Source organism: Amblyomma mixtum, chromosome 5 (genome assembly GCF_055824585.1).
Source record: "Amblyomma mixtum isolate Tamu chromosome 5, ASM5582458v1, whole genome shotgun sequence".
Lineage (NCBI taxonomy): Eukaryota > Metazoa > Arthropoda > Arachnida > Ixodida > Ixodidae > Amblyomma > Amblyomma mixtum.
In genome coordinates this window covers 187,041,366-187,060,425 of record NC_143016.1, presented here as the reverse complement: position 1 = coordinate 187,060,425, position 19,060 = coordinate 187,041,366, and the positions used below count along the sequence as shown (strand labels likewise).

The window sequence follows — 19,060 nt, the reverse complement described above, 5'->3', positions numbered from 1 at the left end:
TCCCTCGGAAACGTTCTCCCTTCCTAGATTTGCAGTTTAGGTTCAGTGAAGTGGTCGCCAAAGGTATATGTGTTTAAAAGCCAAGCTAACTGCAACTCGCCCACTGCCACAACTTGAAGAAGATACCGAATAAGGTTGCGAAATGTGGTGTTTTTTAAGCGAAGCATATTGCTAGAGCTACCACTCACGCCGTCGCCGCGGGACCCCCACGTGACACCGTGACGTCACACCACGTGGCACCGTGACGTCACACCACGTGACATCGGATGAGAGAGACGGCTTCCACCTCGCGCCGTCGCCGCGGGACCCCTAGCCGTCACACCACGTGACATCGGATGAGAGAGCCGGCCTCCACCTCGCGCCATCGAACTGTGTTTCAACCAGTGCGGACAGTGGTGTATCGACTCTGGTGCAAGAGTTAAACTGTGCTTCAATCAGTGTGGACGGTAGTGAGTGTAGTAGTATGTCGACTCGTTTGGAGCGTCGGAATGCCTATAGACGACAAAGGCGCGCCGTGGAATCCTCCGAAGAAGAGAGCACCGGCTGGAAGAGCGTTGTTTCTAATACAACCACTTGAATGTCCTTGTGTCTCATACTATAAAGAGAAGTTTATTGACTTCCAAACGAACAGGACAAAAATCTCTGCCTCTCCCGTAACCGAGAGTACAGTAAGCATGAAATGTTTACGGGCCTAATGTCATCTCGGAGGACACCCGAACCGCACCGTACAGGAAGGGAGGAACGCCACCACCCGTTCAGCGCGATGCCTTCCATTTGAACCCAAGGTTTCTTGAGGAAAGGAAATGGCGCAGTAATTCTCTGCCATCTCGGTGGACACCCGAACCGCACCGTAAAGGGAGGGAGGAACGCCACCACCCGTTCGGCGCGATGCCTTGCCCTTTGAACGCAGCGCTTCTCCCCCGGCCCCTGTGCGCCTGCGCGGCTTTGCTTCGATGCGCGAAGCCCCTAAGAGATCACGTATGACAACGAAGTGTATCGTGGCTTGGTTTCTGGTTTCTGGGGTTTAACGTCCCAAAGCGACTAAGGCTATGAGAGACGCCGTAGTGAAGGGCTCCGGAAATTTCGACCACCTGGGGTTCTTTAACGTGCACTGACATCGCACAGTACACGGGCCTCTAGAATTCGTGGCATTTATGTGCTTTTATGCGAAGCATATTGCTAGAGCTACCACTCACGCCGTCGCCGTGGGACCCCTAGACGTCACACCTCGTGACACCGTGACGTCGCACCACGTGACACCGTGACGTCACACCACGTGACATCGGAGGAGAGAGCCGGCCTCCACCTCGCGCAGTCGCCGTGGGACCCCTAGCCGTCACGCCACGTGACACCGTGACGTCACACCACGTGACATCGGATGAGAGAGCCGGCCTCCACCTCGCGCCGTCGCCGTGGGACCCCTAGCCGTCACACCCGCGCATTTCGAACGCGCGTTCACACTCGGTGTAGGTGAAACGCTCGCTCCACCGGGCAGGCAGACGCGGCTTCAGTGGCAATCCAGGCGCTCACCCAACGCGCGTCTCGGGGTTAGTCGGCGTTCCGCTGTAGCCATGCCGTTGTCTTCCCCCACGACGAAGGCTTCTAGTGGTTGTATTAAAATGACCAAGTATTCAACCAAGGAAAGCCATGTATTACCAAGCCTAGCCACTAATATGCTTCGCATTCCCCAGGCTTAGGCCAAGCTGAGCCTCAGCAATTTTTTTGCAAAAACTTGGTTGGCATTCATTTCTCTCATATTTGCATCCGAAATCAGAACGTTGAACGCTTTCATTTTAATCACTTAGCTACGATTAAAGAGATGCCACACATGAAGAGCTTCGATGCTTGCTTGCTTTATTGTGCTTGGCTTTGCTTGTTTGCTTGCTTGCTTGGACTCGCCGAACCGAGTATAAAATCACTAACGGAGCCTAGCTGAGCACGCCTCAGGTGGTCTGGCCGCACCTAAGCTGAGGAGAGCGACTCATGCTTGAGCCTCTATAAGGTTTCTGCAGGGGCTACTTCTACAGGGGCATGTTTCTGCTTTTAGAAGAGGCGCTTCTTGGCAATAGTGACACGCCTCTCATGCGCGAGAAAATCTAAGGAACTGTATCATGGTTCAGCTGCACCTTTTCGACAGAAATCTCCAGAAATCACATTAGGGACAAGCTCTGCATGTAGCTGCTCTTACGAAAGTGCTTCGAGCAGAGTACGCTTGCTTTGGTCGGCTTGAATACAGCAGCGAGCGCTTGCGCTGCGAGCTCATGGCGGAAAACAGTGGAAGACGACACAGTCGTGGCCGTAGTTTTTCGTGGACACGAACGCAGAGTAGTACCTCGTGTTGAACCTGATTCTCAAGATCGGCTGACACGCTTTGTACGTCACAACGCACGCAGTACGAGGAACAACGCATTCAGCACGAGAAACAACGCGCGCTGAAAGCTCGCTCGGGTGCGCGTAAGTATCCCCGGCTCCTCAACCTGACATCACGTTGGCCGACATGGACGAGGTTTTCCTCTCCGCTGTTCTCCTCTCCAGCGCTCACGCGGGGTGCAGGAGATTTAAACATCACGCTTTCAATTGGTAATTTCACCATTGTTTTAGCCAAAATCGAAAAAATAATTTCACAGACGTGATCAGCAATGGCACTACTTCAAAACCCTAAAAAATTAGCTGATTTGAAAACCGCCTCAGTATCCCTGTATTATTAAGCCACGCACTTATGTTTCAAAGGCAGTTCTTGCGAAGTCCTCAGTACTTCGTCCTTGCCGTTCCTACAACGATAAATTAACCGACTTTATGGGTATCGAGAGAGCCGTATGACGAGCTGTACGTAAGTCGCAGGGCGCGGAGAAAAGCCTTTGTTTTTCAAGGGTGCGCAGTGCAGACAGAATTTAGTTCTTAAGTTTCATTCCGCAGTTAGCTACTACGCTATCTTTATGCATTAGTGCGGTGACTAGAACAAAAACAGATGCTTGTGCAGAGGCATAGACAGTTCAAGAGGGAAGGCAGGGAAGCTAACCGGAAGGGGATTCCGGTTGGCTACCCTGCAACTGGGAAGAGGTATGAGGGGATTTTTAAAGGGAGAGAGAGAAGGGGCAAGGACTGCAGTCTGTCCCTTAAGCCAGTCGCTCTCAAGTAGCTACACATTTCGGTTTCCTTTCGTACCGCAGTGTCCATTCATGTGTAGGTTCTCGGATAATGGCTGCAGTTAAGTTGAGCCGCAATAATTGGATGCAGCGCGTCCAGTAGTTGCAGTGCGCTACTCTCGTGCGCCGGCTAGAAAGCAGAGCACGGAGGACATCCATAAAGAAGTAAGCATCGCCGTCAGTTCAAGATCTTGGATATGGTCCGGATCGTGGCTGTTGTCTGGGTCAGCCGTGGGCGTTGCACATTGAGGGTGCGGCAACGTCCCCAACAGGTAGTGGGGACCAATTAGTGGAGTCAGTAGGTGACGCCGGGCTCCCTTCATTTAGCGCGGTTGTTGGAGAAGGCGGACAAGCTGCGGTGGCGCTTGGGGCCTAGCAGACCATAGCACACGCTGGTAATATTCTGACACGTCCGGAAAAGTTTTTGACACAGTTCCTGGCGTCCGCAAATATTTTCGATGGCCTGTTTCGGAAAAAAACCGCTCGCTAAAAAGAAAAACAGTCAAACCAATACCTATTACTATGAAGCGCAATTCTCCTGGCAATAAACGAGCCGTAATTAAAACGTAAAAGGCTTCTATTTTGGATTCCATCTGATGTACTACGTGCAGCTTACGGTAAGCCATTTTGTATTTCGCTTCTTATCCATGTGATCAGGCACAGAAAAAGTGAGTTGACAATTGCCGTTAACCTAGTGATAAAATAATTTATAAACTTTTTTAAGGATTACAGCTAGTCTGCAGGTGTTTACTAGAAACTCTGAGGCTGTCGTTTTGTGGAAGCTGAGTCAATTGTAGTGAAAATTTGAATTAATGCGTCTTCGCGCTGTCCTCTCCGTCGTCACTTTTTGCGCGCTGAAATATCGGCACTCCTGCGCCGGCTGCGAAGCGCGCGGGGGGAGGGGGCGGAGCTTCCGGCCGCGGCCACGGGAGCTGCGTGACGTCAGAAAGAGACGCCACTGTGAACCAATCACAGCACTTCGCTGCGACGCAACGAACGCTGCGCGACGCATTGCGCACGGATTCGGGCGAAAGCTATGCTCCACGGGTCGCTTCGAGGAGCGGAGGGCAGAGTTTTAAAATATACATTGTAAATGATTGGCTCGTTTTTGAGGTCCTCTATGCGGCAGACCACTCGGTAGCCTGTACTCTGCATAATACAAGCGCATTATAGGCAACCTCGAGCGCGCTTTTCAGAGACACATTAATCCAATTTACCGCGCCTTCAAGGCAGTCAGGGTGGAATAGAAACTTTATATTGCAGTGAAGCGGTTCCGTAAAACATTTCTTCCATTTGTTTACCCGAAATTGGATGGCAAACCGTTATCTACTTCACCTGTCGCTCTGCACCGTTTGGCGAAAGAAGCGCCGCATGACCAACACAGCTTCAACCGCGTCGTCGCCACTTTGTATGTGTACGATTACGGGTATTGAATTGCAACTCGGGAACCATGAGTGTTAAAAAAATCCAACAAAGTAAACAAACAGGCGCGTTACCCACAATGTCTTTAAAGGTTATTCATTTATTTTATTTAAAAAGACGGGAGACAACTATTCCCTCACTCCGTGTCTGCCTATAATGGCATAGGCTCCGTGCGAGAACAGCGCTCACGTAGTCCCGGCAATACTTTGATTTGAGCTAGTTGGTTGTAGCATGACATGTTTACGCAAAAGGCGTACTGGCGCTAAAAAACGAAGACAACACACACAACAGGCGCCAGTCCTGTCCTGTTGTGTGTGTTGTCTTCGTTTTTTAGCGCCAGTACGCCTTTTACATAGTCCACATCATCTTTTTTCTTTTAATGTTGGAAGTCGAATTTTGAGCACTCTGAACCCTAACGGGCTGAACAAGTCTCTTAAAGGCACACTTTCGACAAATAAATGTTAGCTTGTATTGAAAGGGTACGACGTTCTAATCACAAATAGGCCACTGACACCACAGACCAAAGAAAAAAAAAGAGCATGGTAAAGGAGGCCAACCTTCAGCAAACCTGCTCTACCAGTAAAACAGTGCTAGCATGTGCCACGTATTTTCGCCAAAGGAAAGTAAACAGGTATAAGCTTCCCTTTAATGAGTCATGCTGCCCGTCTGCGACGCCTGAGCAGGACTTGAAGAGAATGACTGAGGGAGACGATTGAGTATAAAAGAAATGCCTCCGTGTACTCCTCTCCCGATTCCTGAATACCCTTCGCTCCCTCTTTCTTTTTTTTTTTACAGGCGCGCGTTCTGCTGCGTTCTTTCGAGTGACAGCCGAACTTGCTTGTCTGGGGCCCACTGCGAGTTTTACTCATCCTGCAAGCACTTCCACAAAGTCGCCACGATGGGGCAGGTGGCGTTCGCTTTGTGCGAACCCGCCTAATCAATCTGGTTTTCGTGCGGTGCCAATTGCATCTGGAGTGCCGCGGTGTTAGCCTCGGACCGGCCTTCGCCGTTACAATGTTTTGGGCCCATCTGTCGTACTTTCTCTGCGGACTACCGCTTCGCTTCGCTCTCCTTGCGCGGAGCCGCTTTCGAGAAACTGTCCAAGGTGTTCTGTCTTGCGCACTCCCCTTTCTCGCGGTGCCCTCACCTTTCACGTCCGCTCTTTGACTCGGCACCGAGCCGCACTTCCCACTTGAACTATCGGCTCGCGCTTTCGATGTGTCACTGAAAGTCGTAGCCCCTAATTGTCTTGACTGCATTTTACTTTCCGCTGAATCTAGCAACTCGGCCTCCTAAGGCTTGCGTGCTATACGACCCCATGATCCTAGCTACCTAGCCGCAACTCCACCTGAACCACACTCTTTGGTTAACGCTGCGTTCTGGCCTGGGGTTTCAGCGGCGCACTGATGTGACTCACTGTCACTCTGATTACAGTCAAGCGTCTCCAATACTTGGCTACTATTGTTCGCCAGTCGCATCGAAGGAGAGTCCCCTTTGATTCCCTCACTGCGCTTGCCTGCAAGCTCACTACTGTCTTTCTGAGGGTAAGCATCGGCCCCACTCGTCAAAGCAGCCTCTGCTTCAGAACTCGGCCGCTTTGCCCTGGTCCTCGTCGAGCTTGTTACAACTTTTTTTCACCGCCTTTAAGTCGAGAAATACTGCCCCTGCAGCTGCCGAACTGGCGTTCCTGTCTAGGCTTGAACCTGCCCTGTCGTTACTGTCCTCAGCAACGGCTGTGTTCCCAGCTGATCAAGCGGGGTTCCTAGGCTGGTCGTTGGCACACAGAAGGGAGCGCTGCTCGCTTCCATCACATCAGACTTTAGAGTCCGCCTCTCCACGAATGCCAAAGTACTTGTAAAGTGCTCTTTTCGCGGACTCATAATTGTCGACCTCCTCGTCGGACAGGCGCGCTAGTACGCCGCCGACATCACCTGGGAGGATGGCCACCAACATCGTTGACCAGTAACCCTGGTCAGCGCCTCCCTTTTCTCGAGCCGGCCGAGAAAACAAACGCAGCGACGAAAGTTGGTCGCGTGTTTAGTTCCCCTCGATTCCGGGATATAAGCTCGGATAGCAATGACAGCAGCGCTTCCGTGAAACCGGGGAGCCGCATGTAGTTCAGGCACATTCGCAGGGAAGTGATCGGTGACTCGGCGCCACTCGGCAGCTGCGGCGCGTCTGCGGTGCTCCTTGCATAACTGTGGACTGTGTATCTGCGCAGAGTCGCTGACTTCCGAGCTGTATTGCATACCTGACGGTGATATAAGGTTTCATGCTTTAATCTTAGGTTGACCTGCAAAATTCTTGGACGATGTGCATTCTAAAAAAAAAAAACGCAGGACGGCCACCAAAGTTTGCTTAGATAGGTTGAATGAAAGGATGTGACCTCGTGCTTTTTTTGGTCTTGAATTCTTGGGACATGTGCTTCGTTTTTCGATGGAGTCGTTGTTGTTGTTGTAGCCTTTGACAGAATGGCACATACCCACACTGGGGGATCGGCCAAGAATCGGGAGGTAAAGGTTGATATTCACCTGTACATAGTAAAGGCAAAAGAAATGCACACGGGGGAGCAATACCGGGGGAAAGGAAACATATTTATTCGACTCGATGTTTCGATCACAAGACCGATCTTCTTCAGGAGTGATTTTACATTGTTAATGCAACCCCTTTTATAGAGGTGGGCACAGAACAGGTAAGTGGGAAACACAAAGCACATAGCATAAAAATACGTATAAAAAATTATTAGAGGCAGTGCGACCCACACAAAAAAAAAGGGAGAGAGTGCGAGGAGCAGGTACTCAGTAAGAAAATACAACGTCCAGATGCGGCCTCTGCTTTGTTAAGCACCACAGGCTTGCTTATTGACAGGCGTGTCCAGCTCGGAGGTGCTCGACAGGTGCGTGGCCGTGCAACAACTTTCGTAGAAAAATGCGAAAACTTGTTCCTTCTCCTGGCCGCGAGAGCAAAAAAATATAAAAATTCTGACCATCCAACAGAGATCGAAACGTCGAGTCGAATAAATATGTTTCCTTTAACGAAGCGTATACTTTGCTATATATTCTTGCAAGCAGTCAAGCACTTCATGCTTTTGCAACACACACACACACACACACGCACACGCACACGCACACGCACACGCACACACACACACACACACACACACACACACACACACACACACACATATATATATATATATACAGAGAATTCCGTTTTTATCTGCGGGAATTTAAAAAAGTCTTGTGAGCAAACTACTGGCTTAATCGAGAGCAAACTTCGCTCACGGGATACCATATTATAGTCTACGTTATTTGAGATGTAATTAAACGTCGGTACTTGCCTGCATTTCCTGAAATTAAGAAGAAACTGCTGTCAACTACGAGTAAAGCTGTCGCAGACGAGAGCTATACGCGAGCCGAGCAGCTGGTTTGACAGGGCGCGCCATCTGCCGGAAGGCGAGATTCGACGAGCAGACGACGGGACATCGTTTGCCTCGCCTTCCGGCAGATGGCGCGCCCTGTCAAACCAGCTGCTCGTCTCGCGTATAGCTCTCGTCTGCGACAGCTTTACTCGTAGTTGACAGCAGTTTCTTCTTAATTTCAGGAAATGCAGGCAAGTACCGACGTTTAATTACATCTCAAATTACGTAGACCATAATAGGCTACCCCGTGAGCGAAGTTTGCTCTCGATTAGGCCAGTAGTTTGCTCACAGGAAGTTTTTAAATTCCTGCAGATAAAAATTGAAATCTTTGTATATATGTGTGTGTATTAGGGGTGTGCGAATATTCGAAATTTTCGAATATATTTCGAATAGTAAATTTTTAGTATTCGTATTAGATTCGAAATCCAAGTATTCTTGTTGTCTAGAATATTGGACCCGACGCGAATATTCGTATCTAGCCGAATATTCATTGTGAGCACCGGCGTTCATTTCAGTCCGCAAGCCCTATCGACAGACATAACAAGGCGGCGCCCAGAGTAATGCGCATGGAGCTTGGAGGAAGGAAAATCCTTCCTCCCTCCAGGGGCCATGCCGTAGCTGACTGCGCTGGTGAGCTTCTTTGCGGCTACACCTGCAGAGCTGGTGTAGTCTGAGCTGTGGGCGGTGTACCTCGCAATACGTGCGAGTACAGTACCAAGTGAGAGGGAATTTTCTGTGGCTGGAGGAGTCGTTTCAGCTAGAAGGGAACTATTTCTGCCTGACCATGTGGAGCAGCGGGTTTTCCTTCACGACAACCTTTTATGTTCATCCCAGCAACGCGCGTTCGTGCTGATGGCAAGCTAGCCTAAATCAATGCTGTGTACCGGCCATCTTCTTTGATATTTCCACTCTTCTAAGAATAATGTTCAAGGCTGATACTTTTCGTGCAGCCACACACATCTTTTGTGTTCATTTAATTATCGATAGTAGAACTGTGATGTTCTTGGGTGCTCAAATAAATGTTTTGTAGCGGTGAAATGCGTCTGTTCTTGATTATTCGTTATTCGGAGCCAAGTATTCGTATTCGATTCGTATTCGAACAATTTGATATTCGCACACCCCTAATAAATGTATATATATATATATGTATATGTATATATATATATATATATATATATATATATATATATATATATATATGTATGTTGCGAAACCGTGAGGTACTAGACTGCTTATAAGAATATATAGCGAAGTATACGCTTCGTTAAAGGAAACATACTTATTCAACTCGACGTTTCGATCGGAAAACCGATCTTCTTCAGGAGTGAGTTTACATTGTTAATGCATCCCCTTTTATAGGGGTGGGCACAGAACAGGTAAGTGGGAAACACAAAGCAGAGTTGCGGCGCGAGACCCCACACCCGAGAACCAGAGCTCAACAGCAAATGCCCCGTCCCCACTACCGGCACCCATTGTACAGGCCGAGGCGTCACCTGATGCCACGCCAACGAGCCCCGGATCACGGATGGCCCCCACCTCAGCACCAACAACACCGGCTTCTGGATCCCGGCAAGCTTCCGTCATCATCCAGGACTTCGGCAATGACGCCACCACGCCGAAACAAAGGTATGACCTCAGACGACGCTGTGGCTCAGCCCAACGGCTAAAGTTTAAACAATACTGACGGGCCGACCAAGCTCACACGCCCACCAGCTCTCCCCCTACTTGTGCCACACGCTCTTGGAATTTTTTAAAGCTAAGAAAAATTATTGAGAAACGAATCAAGCACCAGCTCCACGTAAAATCCCTTCAAATATACCTTAAATCAGAAACTGTGCCGAAAGGACTTTTTGTATTTTTAACCCCATCCATTAGCAACCTTTCGGAATCCCATCGCCTAGCATGGAGCACAGAACTACTTAAAGCATCCATAAACCTGTTAAAAATAACAATTGAGCACTTCAAAAAGACGTTGGCATCACTAACACTAGAGGAGAGGCGGGCGCGTCAAAGCATGATACTCTCAACATCCGAGGTTAATGAGCTTGAGGTCTTCAAGTCTAACAAAACTCAGCAAATTTGGACGAAAAAACTTACTAAATTTTCCCGTGATGGCATCCTCGTCGAGGATTGTATAGAGCTCACAATGCCATTACAACTAGCAAGCCACATACCCACACCCGACAATTACAAGGAAACCGTAAACCAACATCCAACCACATTAGACCGAACACCCGAGGAGCCACACCTTCCGGAAAATATAATTAATCCGTCAAGCTCACAGCTCACCCCCGAGGAAAAGTCACTGCTGTCGCGTGGCCTAAAATTCTGCCCAAGCCATAGCAAGTATAACGAGTACAAGTTACTCCAGGATCTAGATAACTTTTCGCGAACTCTCAGATTACGGGAATATTTCTTCGACAAACCGAACACAAATAATATGCGGTACCCCCAATCTCAGGAACAGTGGACGCCCAAAACTGGTAGGGACAGACATCTAGACCTATATATAAAAGCGGTACAAAAGGAGATTCTTCAAGCTTTTGGGACACGAAAATCTGGGCCACCTAACCTCACAAAAAAAGAGCGTAACGCCTTAGGCTCACTTAGCAAACGAACCGACATTGTCATTAAGCACGCCGACAAAGGTGGAGGCATAGTTATTTTAGACACAGATAAGTACATTCAGGAGGGCAACCGCCAGCTCAACAACCCAAAATTCTATACTAAACTCCCATCAGACCCGACCGCTAAGCAAAAGAACATCGTAGAGCAAACGATAAAAAAACTAACAGATGAAGGTGAATTACCACCGCGAGTAGGTAAAGCGCTCACGCCAAGAAATTCCTCTGCGGGGCGCTTCTACATGCTTCCGAAAATACACAAACAGAATCATCCAGGGAGACCGATTGTTTCTGGTATTGGCACAATAACAGAACCGATCTCAGAGTATATCGATTCGCTCATCAAACATATACCTCCGAAACATCCATCTTACATACGCGACACTAATCACTTCCTGAAAGAATTATCGAATGTCACCTTCCCTCAAGGCGCTTTCCTAGTTACCCTGGATGTGGTATCACTTTACACCCACATGACGACGGAATTCAGGCAATGGTTGGATCATATAAAGAATACAAAATTCTAGACACCCCTAGTCCAAGTGCCGTCGAGACACTTGCAAATTTGGTCCTTAAACTTAACACCTTTGAGTTCAACAACTCATATTATCTTCAAACTAGCGGTACAGCTATGGGCACAAAAATGGCTCCGAATTACGCCAACATATTTATGAACAAAATTGAATCAGACTTTCTGTCCTCATATCCAACAAAACCAGCTTTTTACAAACGCTTTCTGGATGACATATTCATAGTTTGGACAGAAACCGAGGACGAACTCATCCATTTTATTGCCTCATTCAACAAAATCCATCCCAATATCTCTTTCACACACACCTACTCAACCAATGAAATTAACTTCCTCGATGTTCTGGTTCGAGTAGAAGGAAGTACATTAATCACTAGTGTCTATAAAAAACCCACAGACAGACAACAGTATCTTCATTTCAACAGCTGCCACCCACGCCACTGCAAAACTTCAATCCCATACTCACAGGCCATCAGATTCAAACGAATTTGCTCACGATCGGAAGATTTTCACGAAAATGCTAATCGCATGCGGGACACTCTAAAAAAACAACATTACCTGTCTTCTATAATCAACGATTCCATTAAAAAGGCAGAAGCAACTAATATTAATCATGTCATTAAGGAATCTCAGACAACATCACAGCGCTGTAATCTCATACTAACCTTCACAAATATTCTCCCGAATATTAACATCCTAAAAAACACTTTAATATCATAGAACAGAGTGACCGCCTTTCAAATATTTTCACAACGGTCCCCCAAGTAACATATAGAAGACCAAAAAATCTGCAAAACCATGTTGTCCATTCGACAGTCAATAAACCGAGAGCTGTAGGTGGCACACCATGCAAAAAAAAGCCGGTGTCAAGTCTGCAAACACATGGAAACCACGGCACTGGCTAAAAGCACCCATTCAAATTTCAAGCATTCTATCCGGGAAGACATGAATTGCGATTCCAGCAACGTGGTTTACATGCTCGAGTGTGGCGACTGTCGAATGCAATACATAGGCCAAACAGACAATTCCTTCCGTTTCAGATTTAATAACCACCGCTCACATACCCAATCCCTCCCCAACCTCCCTCTTTCGAAACACCTCCGCGAGAAAGGCCACGAGTTTGACAAACTTAAAGTAACAATACTAGAGTGGCTTCAAAAGCACTCGTGAGCGCGAGCAACGAGAATGATATTTTATTTTTAAATTTAACACAGTGCAAAATGGCATTATGAAACTTACGGCACCCTCACCTCTCTTCCGAGGTCAGGGGCCTACGAAATTAAACAAAGCACCACTGACTAAGTCGTCTGAGGTCATACCCCTTTCTGCATGCCACACCTGTGCCACACCTGTGCCATTCCCCCCCCCCCCCCCGGGTGTGCTCACCTTGTGGTCACGCGAATGCCACACAATTTCTTTTTTATTTTTTTTATTTTTCCTTTTTAATTTTACTATGTAAGCTCACATTTTTTTATATATATATATTTTTTTACATTCCTTCCAATACTTCCCCTCAACCAGGGGTGGTTGCACTATTGCTGGGTGCGAAGAAAAAGCACTACTTTAAAGGTTTTCTTTTACCTATTTCACATTTTTTTTCGAGGTTTCTTCCTTGCTCTTTTCACTTTCTCTTTTTTTTCTTTTTTTTTCTGTTGTCTGCTCTCTCTGTTGGCGGGTCATATTTTATATTTTCTTGCTCTCGCGGCCAGGAGAAGCAACAAGTTTTCGCATTTTTCTACGAAAGTTGTTGTACGGCCACGCACCTGTCGAGCACCTCCCAGCTGGAAACGCCTGTCAATAAGCAAGCCTGTGGTGCTTAACAAAGCAGAGGCCGCATCTGGACGTTGTATTTTCTTACTGAGTACCTGTTGCTCGCACTCTCTCCTTTTATTTTTTTTTTGGGTGTGTGTGTGTGTGGGTCGCATTGCCTCTAATAATTTTTTATGCGTATTTTTTTGCTTTGTGTTTCCCACTTACCTGTTCTGTGCCCACCCCTATAAAAGGGGATGCATTAACAATGTAAAATTTGATGCTCCGGTTTGATGCTCCGGTCCCGCCTCCCCACGTGGCCCTCTACAAGTTGCGGCTACCTGTCCGTCCCGCACGACCACGGCCCATCCAGTGTGGCCGATGCGGCCGCCTGGACCACGTGACGGCCAGCTGCCGGGAGACGCCGCGATGCAGGAGGTGGGGCAAACCACATTCCACGGATCGCTGCAGCGCTACGGAGCCCCGCTGTACCAACTGTGGAGGCCACCACCCTGCCAACTACCCCTCCTGTCCCCGCTGGCAGGAGGAAAGGCAGGTCGCCGTGGCCGTGGCGGCCTCTCGAGAGCCTGTCTCACGGAGGGCTATTCAGGCACAGATCCGGGCCGATCCAGAACAACGGACCTATGCCCAGGCCCTCACCTCCAGGCCACCAGGGGCGGCCCCTTCCATTCCCGCGCCAGCAGAGCCCGCTGCCTGCCCATCCTCTCCTCCCCAGAGCAGTCCATCCGCACTGAGCAGCCAACTGGAGGAGCTCACTAAGACCCTGGCAGCCACTCTCCAGGCACTCACGAGGCTGCTCCCGGCAGTCCCCCTGCAACCACCCAGCTTGGCTCAGGGGCCGCAGCAACCGCAGAGCCATCATGGGTAGTTCCCCAAGGATGACCCCCAGGCCACTGGTCCTCCAATGGAACTGCCGAGCGCTCCGCCCCCGCCTCGCTGAGCTCAATAACCGTCTCCTGCTGGAGGAGTATGATGTCCTGGCGCTCCAGGAGGTGTACCTGCCAAGGGACAAGCTCCATCTACCAGGCTTCATGGGCTATGGCAGCAAAACTTCCTGCCTCCTGCCTACGTGCACGGCTGACCCATGCCTGGTGGAGGACCACCCCCCGGGACCATCCTGGGCAGCCATCTTCGTCCGCCGGACCCTGGCCCAGGCAGAGATTCTGGTGAGTGATGCAGTAGTGGCCCCCATGGAGCTCGTCTGCGTGAGGGTGAGGCTGGGTCGAGTTGATACAGCTGTGGCAAGTCTATATGTGCGTCCCAAGACCCCCTGGGAGGCCGAATCCTTGACACAGCTGGTCGGTCTCATTGGCGGCGACTGCCTGCTCTGCGGGGACTTCAACGCGGCACATCCGCGGTGGGGATCCCGCAGGGCAGACCGCCGCGGTCGTGACCTAGTTGCGGCTCTCCGTGGCACAGGGCTCCATGTTCTGAACACTGGGGTCCCCACGTTTGTCCGTAGAGGGGGCGTCCGAACGTGCATAGATCTATCAATTGGGTCTACGCGCTGTGTTTATGGATGGCATCCCTCTCCGGACACGTGGGGTTCGGACCACTACCCCATCACTCTGGCGCCAAAGCCAGGGAAGAGAGTGGACGGACGGCAATGCAGGGTGGTCCACTGGGACAAGTTCAGGTACCTCCTCCGCAACTTCCAGCAGCAGGACGACATCCTGGCGCACGTGGCGCGTTGTGCTGAGGCAGCCACCATCTGCTGCGAGGTCCCGCCCAACCAGCCTGTTCCAGATCTTCAACTCCTTCAGCTGAGGGCTCAACGTCGGCAGGCGGAGCGCAGGGCCCTCCGTACGGACAGGCCCGAGGACTGGACGGCACACAACCGCCTGGATGCGACCTGTCGTCGGACCCACAACCGGCGCCGCAGAGAATCCTGGGAGGGGATATGCGCCTCCTTGGTGGCTGCGAGGGGCAGTGCAAGAGCCTGGCGCCTCTTTCGGGCACTCCTGGAGCCTGCGGTACAACGCGCGCCCTACCTGGCCATCGCAGTGGCAGGGGGGCTCACCTACCAGCAGCTGGCTGACAAGCTGGCAGAGGCCCTCCTCCCACGGGAGCACCCTCCATCTGGGCAATATCCCAGGCGGACCAGGGACCAGGGTGCAGGTGGATGCCAGGCAGCGGACATCGAGGCCATCTGCTCCACCCCTCTTACGAGGGCGGAGCTCACCACTGCCCTGCAGCACACAAAGCGCCGCAGTGCCCCCGGTCCTGACGGCATCACGTACCAGATGTTGCGGAATCTGGATGATGTCATGCAGGCCAGACTTCTCCAGACCTTCAACGAGGTTTGGACAACGGGATGCCTACCGGAGGCCTGGCGCAAGGCACTGGTCGTCCCAGTGCTCAAGGACGGTAGGCCGCCAACGGACCTGAAATCCTACCGGCCTGTCTCCCTGACCTCAGCCCCGGGGAAGCTCCTGGAGTCCATGGCCCTGGCAAGGCTGGAGTGGATCGCCGGAGCCACGGGCTACCTGCCCGAGCAGCAGTCGGGGTTCCGAAGGCATCGCTGCACGGCAGATGCCATTGCCGACATCACCTCCAGCCTCGAGGAGGCGCGTCACTCCCGCCAGGTGGTCTGCCTTGCACTCCTGGATGTGCAGGGCGCGTTCGACAACGTCACGCACGAGGCAATCCTCGAGGCTGTCGACTACCTTGGCGTGTCTGGCAACCTCCGGGAGTACGTCCGAGGCTTCCTCTGCGACCGCTCCAGCTGCATCCGGGTGGGAGGAGCCACCAGCGCACCCCAGCCGCTCACGAGAGGAGTTCCCCAGGGCAGCGTGCTGAGCCCCATGCTCTTCAACCTGGTGATGGCGGAGCTTCCCCGCTGCCTTCCGGAGGGTCTGTCCCTCCCTGTCCGCATCGCCATCTATGCGGACGACCTTGCCCTATGGTGCTACGGGCCACGGCGCCAGCGGGTACAGGTTATCCGGAATGTGCAGCGGGTCATCACCAGGGTGAGCTCCTACCTGGAACCGGTGGGCCTGCGGCTCTCCGCCACCAAGACCGAGGCCATGCTGCTCAACACCCGCCCAGGAGCACGCCCAGGAAAGACAGCCCTGAGCATTGCGGGACGGGAACTACCGTGGCGGCACTCCTGCCGTTACCTGGGCCTGCTCATTGACCGCCACCTCACTTGGCAACCTGCGGTCAAGGCATTCACGAGGCAGGCATCCCGGGTCCGTGGCGCCATCCGGAGGCTCCTGGCGGGTGGGAGAGGCATCACACCAAGCATGCGCCTTCAGTTCCACCAGGCCATGGCAGGGGCGCAATTCCTTTACGCCCTCCCCCTCATCCAGCTCACCCCCAGGCAGCAGCTGACCATTGAACGCTGCCAGAGGGCCGCCATCCGCCTGTGCCTCGGCCTCCCACGGGGTTCCCAGGTCCCTGCGACGCTGGCAGAGGCCGGGGTATGGCCCATGGAGCTCCAGGCCCAGAGGGCAGCACTCCGCCACGTGGAGCGGCTCCACCTTGCCCCAGACGGACGTCCCCTCCTGGAACGCCTCCTCAGCTGCCCCCACTCACGCATGGGGAAGACCGCCATTGCCTTCGAACAACTGGTGGGAGGGCAGACAGAGCATCTACCCACCCCTCCACGGCCTGACCAGGGACATCAGTTCCGGGTCCTCCTACCAGCACGAGGGGCCAGGCCCAAGCGCCAGACACCTGCGGTCGGCCTCCGTCAGGAGGCAGCGGAAACCATGGAGGAGGACCTGGCTGGCTGCACACAGTTGTTCACGGACGGCTCCGTCCTGAAGGGGGCCTGCCCATCTGCAGCGGCTGCCTGCATCTCACCTGCCCTGGGCGAAACAAGACAGGCGAGACTCCCCTTCGTGGCCAGCTCCACCACAGCCGAGCTGGCAGCCCTGCACCTGGCGGCGGACATCCTGGATGCACGGCCTGCTGTGCAGTCTGTGGCCATCTTGTCCGACTCCAGGGTGGCCCTCCAGCTCCTGCAGGAGCCCCGGTGCCGACTCCCCATTGTCTGCAAGCTGGCGGCGCGGCTTAACACCCTCTGCTCCCGCGGCTGCTCCATCTCCCTGGCCTGGGTCCCCAGCCATGTGGGAATTCAGGGCAACGAGGCTGCCGATGCCCTGGCCAAGGCAGCCCACGAGGCCTCCACGCCCTGCTGCACCTCAGTCGTTCCTCTGGACGCTGCCCGATCCATCACGGAGCGGCTACTCCTGCTGGAACACCCCGACACCAGGGTTGCCCAAGGGACACCCCCCCCGCTCCTGCCGGACAAGGGACTTGCAAGACGGGAGAGGTCCCTCCTGCTCCGGCTCCGTGTGGGCTGCGCCTGGACCGGGGCAAGACTCTTCCGCAAGGGCCTGGCTACTTGTGCAGACTGCCCCCGCTGTAGTGACCCGGAGGAGACAATAGAACACCTCCTGTGCGGTTGTCCTGCCCTGGCCGCACAACAGGCTAGGCTCTCAGCTGGCTACCGGGCACTGGGTCTCCCAGCTGACACGTCACGGGCCCTGCTCTTCCCGTCCGGACCCAACACCAGCAAGGCCCTTCGGTCCCTCCTTGCCTTCCTGGAGGACACGGGCTTGGACAGCTATTGCTAGTCCTTGGCGGCTGATGACAGCGACAGCGCCTCTATAGACGCTCTTCTTTCCCTTCCCTTTACTTCTTTCTTATCCCCTCTACCTATCCTCCTCCCTATCTGCACGCCGGCAGTGGTGGTGGCGATAACTCGCCAGTCACAGGCCCGTGCTAGTTTCCTTTCCTCTTCCTTCATGCACTTACTACTTACTACTACTACTAAAATCACTCCTGAAGAAGATTGGTTTTCCGATCGAAACGTCGAGTTGAATAAATATGTTTCCTTTAACGAAGCGTATACTTCGCTATATATATATATATATATATATATATATATATATATATATATATATATATATATATATATATATCGGAGTTTGGATTGGAGAGAGAGAGAAAAAAGATTAATTCGACAAATAATGAAGCATAAAAAAGAAAATACTGAAAGCTTTAGCAAGGTAGTCGATGAGATTCCAGCAAGAAATTTTGAACAGCGTCACAAACAGACCTGTGGCTGAACCCAAGCGTGGTACCGCCAAATGATAACAGAAGTGGGCTGCTCAAACTCTTAAAGAGGTGAAACGACGACAATGGAGCCAAAAATGATCGATAGATTCAGGCTCGCGGCAAAATGCACAGAGGGGAGATAACGCCGAACCAGAACTGTGCAGATAGAAATTTAGAGGGGGGATCCGGCAGCGCAACCTCGTCAGATATACTTCTAGCTGCCGAGGTTGACAAATTTTCCTGCTCCAGGAATATTTCAGATACTGATATTCCGCCAATGTTAAAAGTGCTGTGTCTTGCGCGCTTAATAACGCTCGTCGCCGGAACCTAGATGCTGTGATATATGCTGTAGCCGGGATGATGGGCAACACGATAGAGTCGTGGCACTGCCTGCTCTTCGTTGTCTTCTACGTGGCACTCGTCCCGTGGTTCTGTCTCGACCAAAACCGTAACTAGCGATGAATGGGATACCACGCTGAGAAGCTCAGACGAAAAAACTCAGCGCTTCGCCGTCCGCCTGGCGGCCGAGGCTGAAGACCTCTTCTCCTAGACGGGATCGGATGTCTTCCGGCCTCGGTGCGACAGACTGCCTCCCAGGACGCCCGCGTGTGGACCCGGAGGTGGCTGCCGCGCCATATTCGGCGGAAATAAATGTTCTTCCTCCTCCTCCTCTCTTGCGTGTCTGCAGCGGGCGTGGCGCGAGCGCTTTGTCCCGCGGCACTTACCGCTCATCGTTGTAATCTACGTAGCGGAAACCAGCGCTTTCGGTTCTCTAATCAGATGGATGGATGGAAGATTGGAGCGTCCCCTTTGAAACGCGGGGGTGGCAACTGCCAACACGCTCGGCTTTTTTTCTTGTTTATTTTTGTTTAACTGTGTCGTAAATTACTAAAATTCTCCATTTTCTTCAATTAATGTTTCCTACACTTCTAACTTTATGTCACCTCTCTGCATTTGAGCCAGCAATCTTCCAATCGCTTTTTTGCTTACTTCCGCCGCAGATTTCTTTGCATTACCATTGTTATTTTTAAACCCTAGTGCCTCAGGAATAGTGACTGTGCCTGCATCGACATCCCGATGG

The 19,060-nt window shown here is 51.7% G+C and overlaps 2 pseudogenes; both read left to right on the top strand.

The window, feature by feature from the left end:
- The first annotated feature begins 13,772 nt into the window (after positions 1–13,772).
- Positions 13,773–15,139, top strand: LOC149345148 (uncharacterized; annotated as a pseudogene).
- Positions 15,140–15,938: 799 nt separating this feature from the next.
- On the top strand, positions 15,939–17,495 carry LOC149345147 (uncharacterized; annotated as a pseudogene).
- The last annotated feature ends 1,565 nt before the right edge of the window (positions 17,496–19,060 follow it).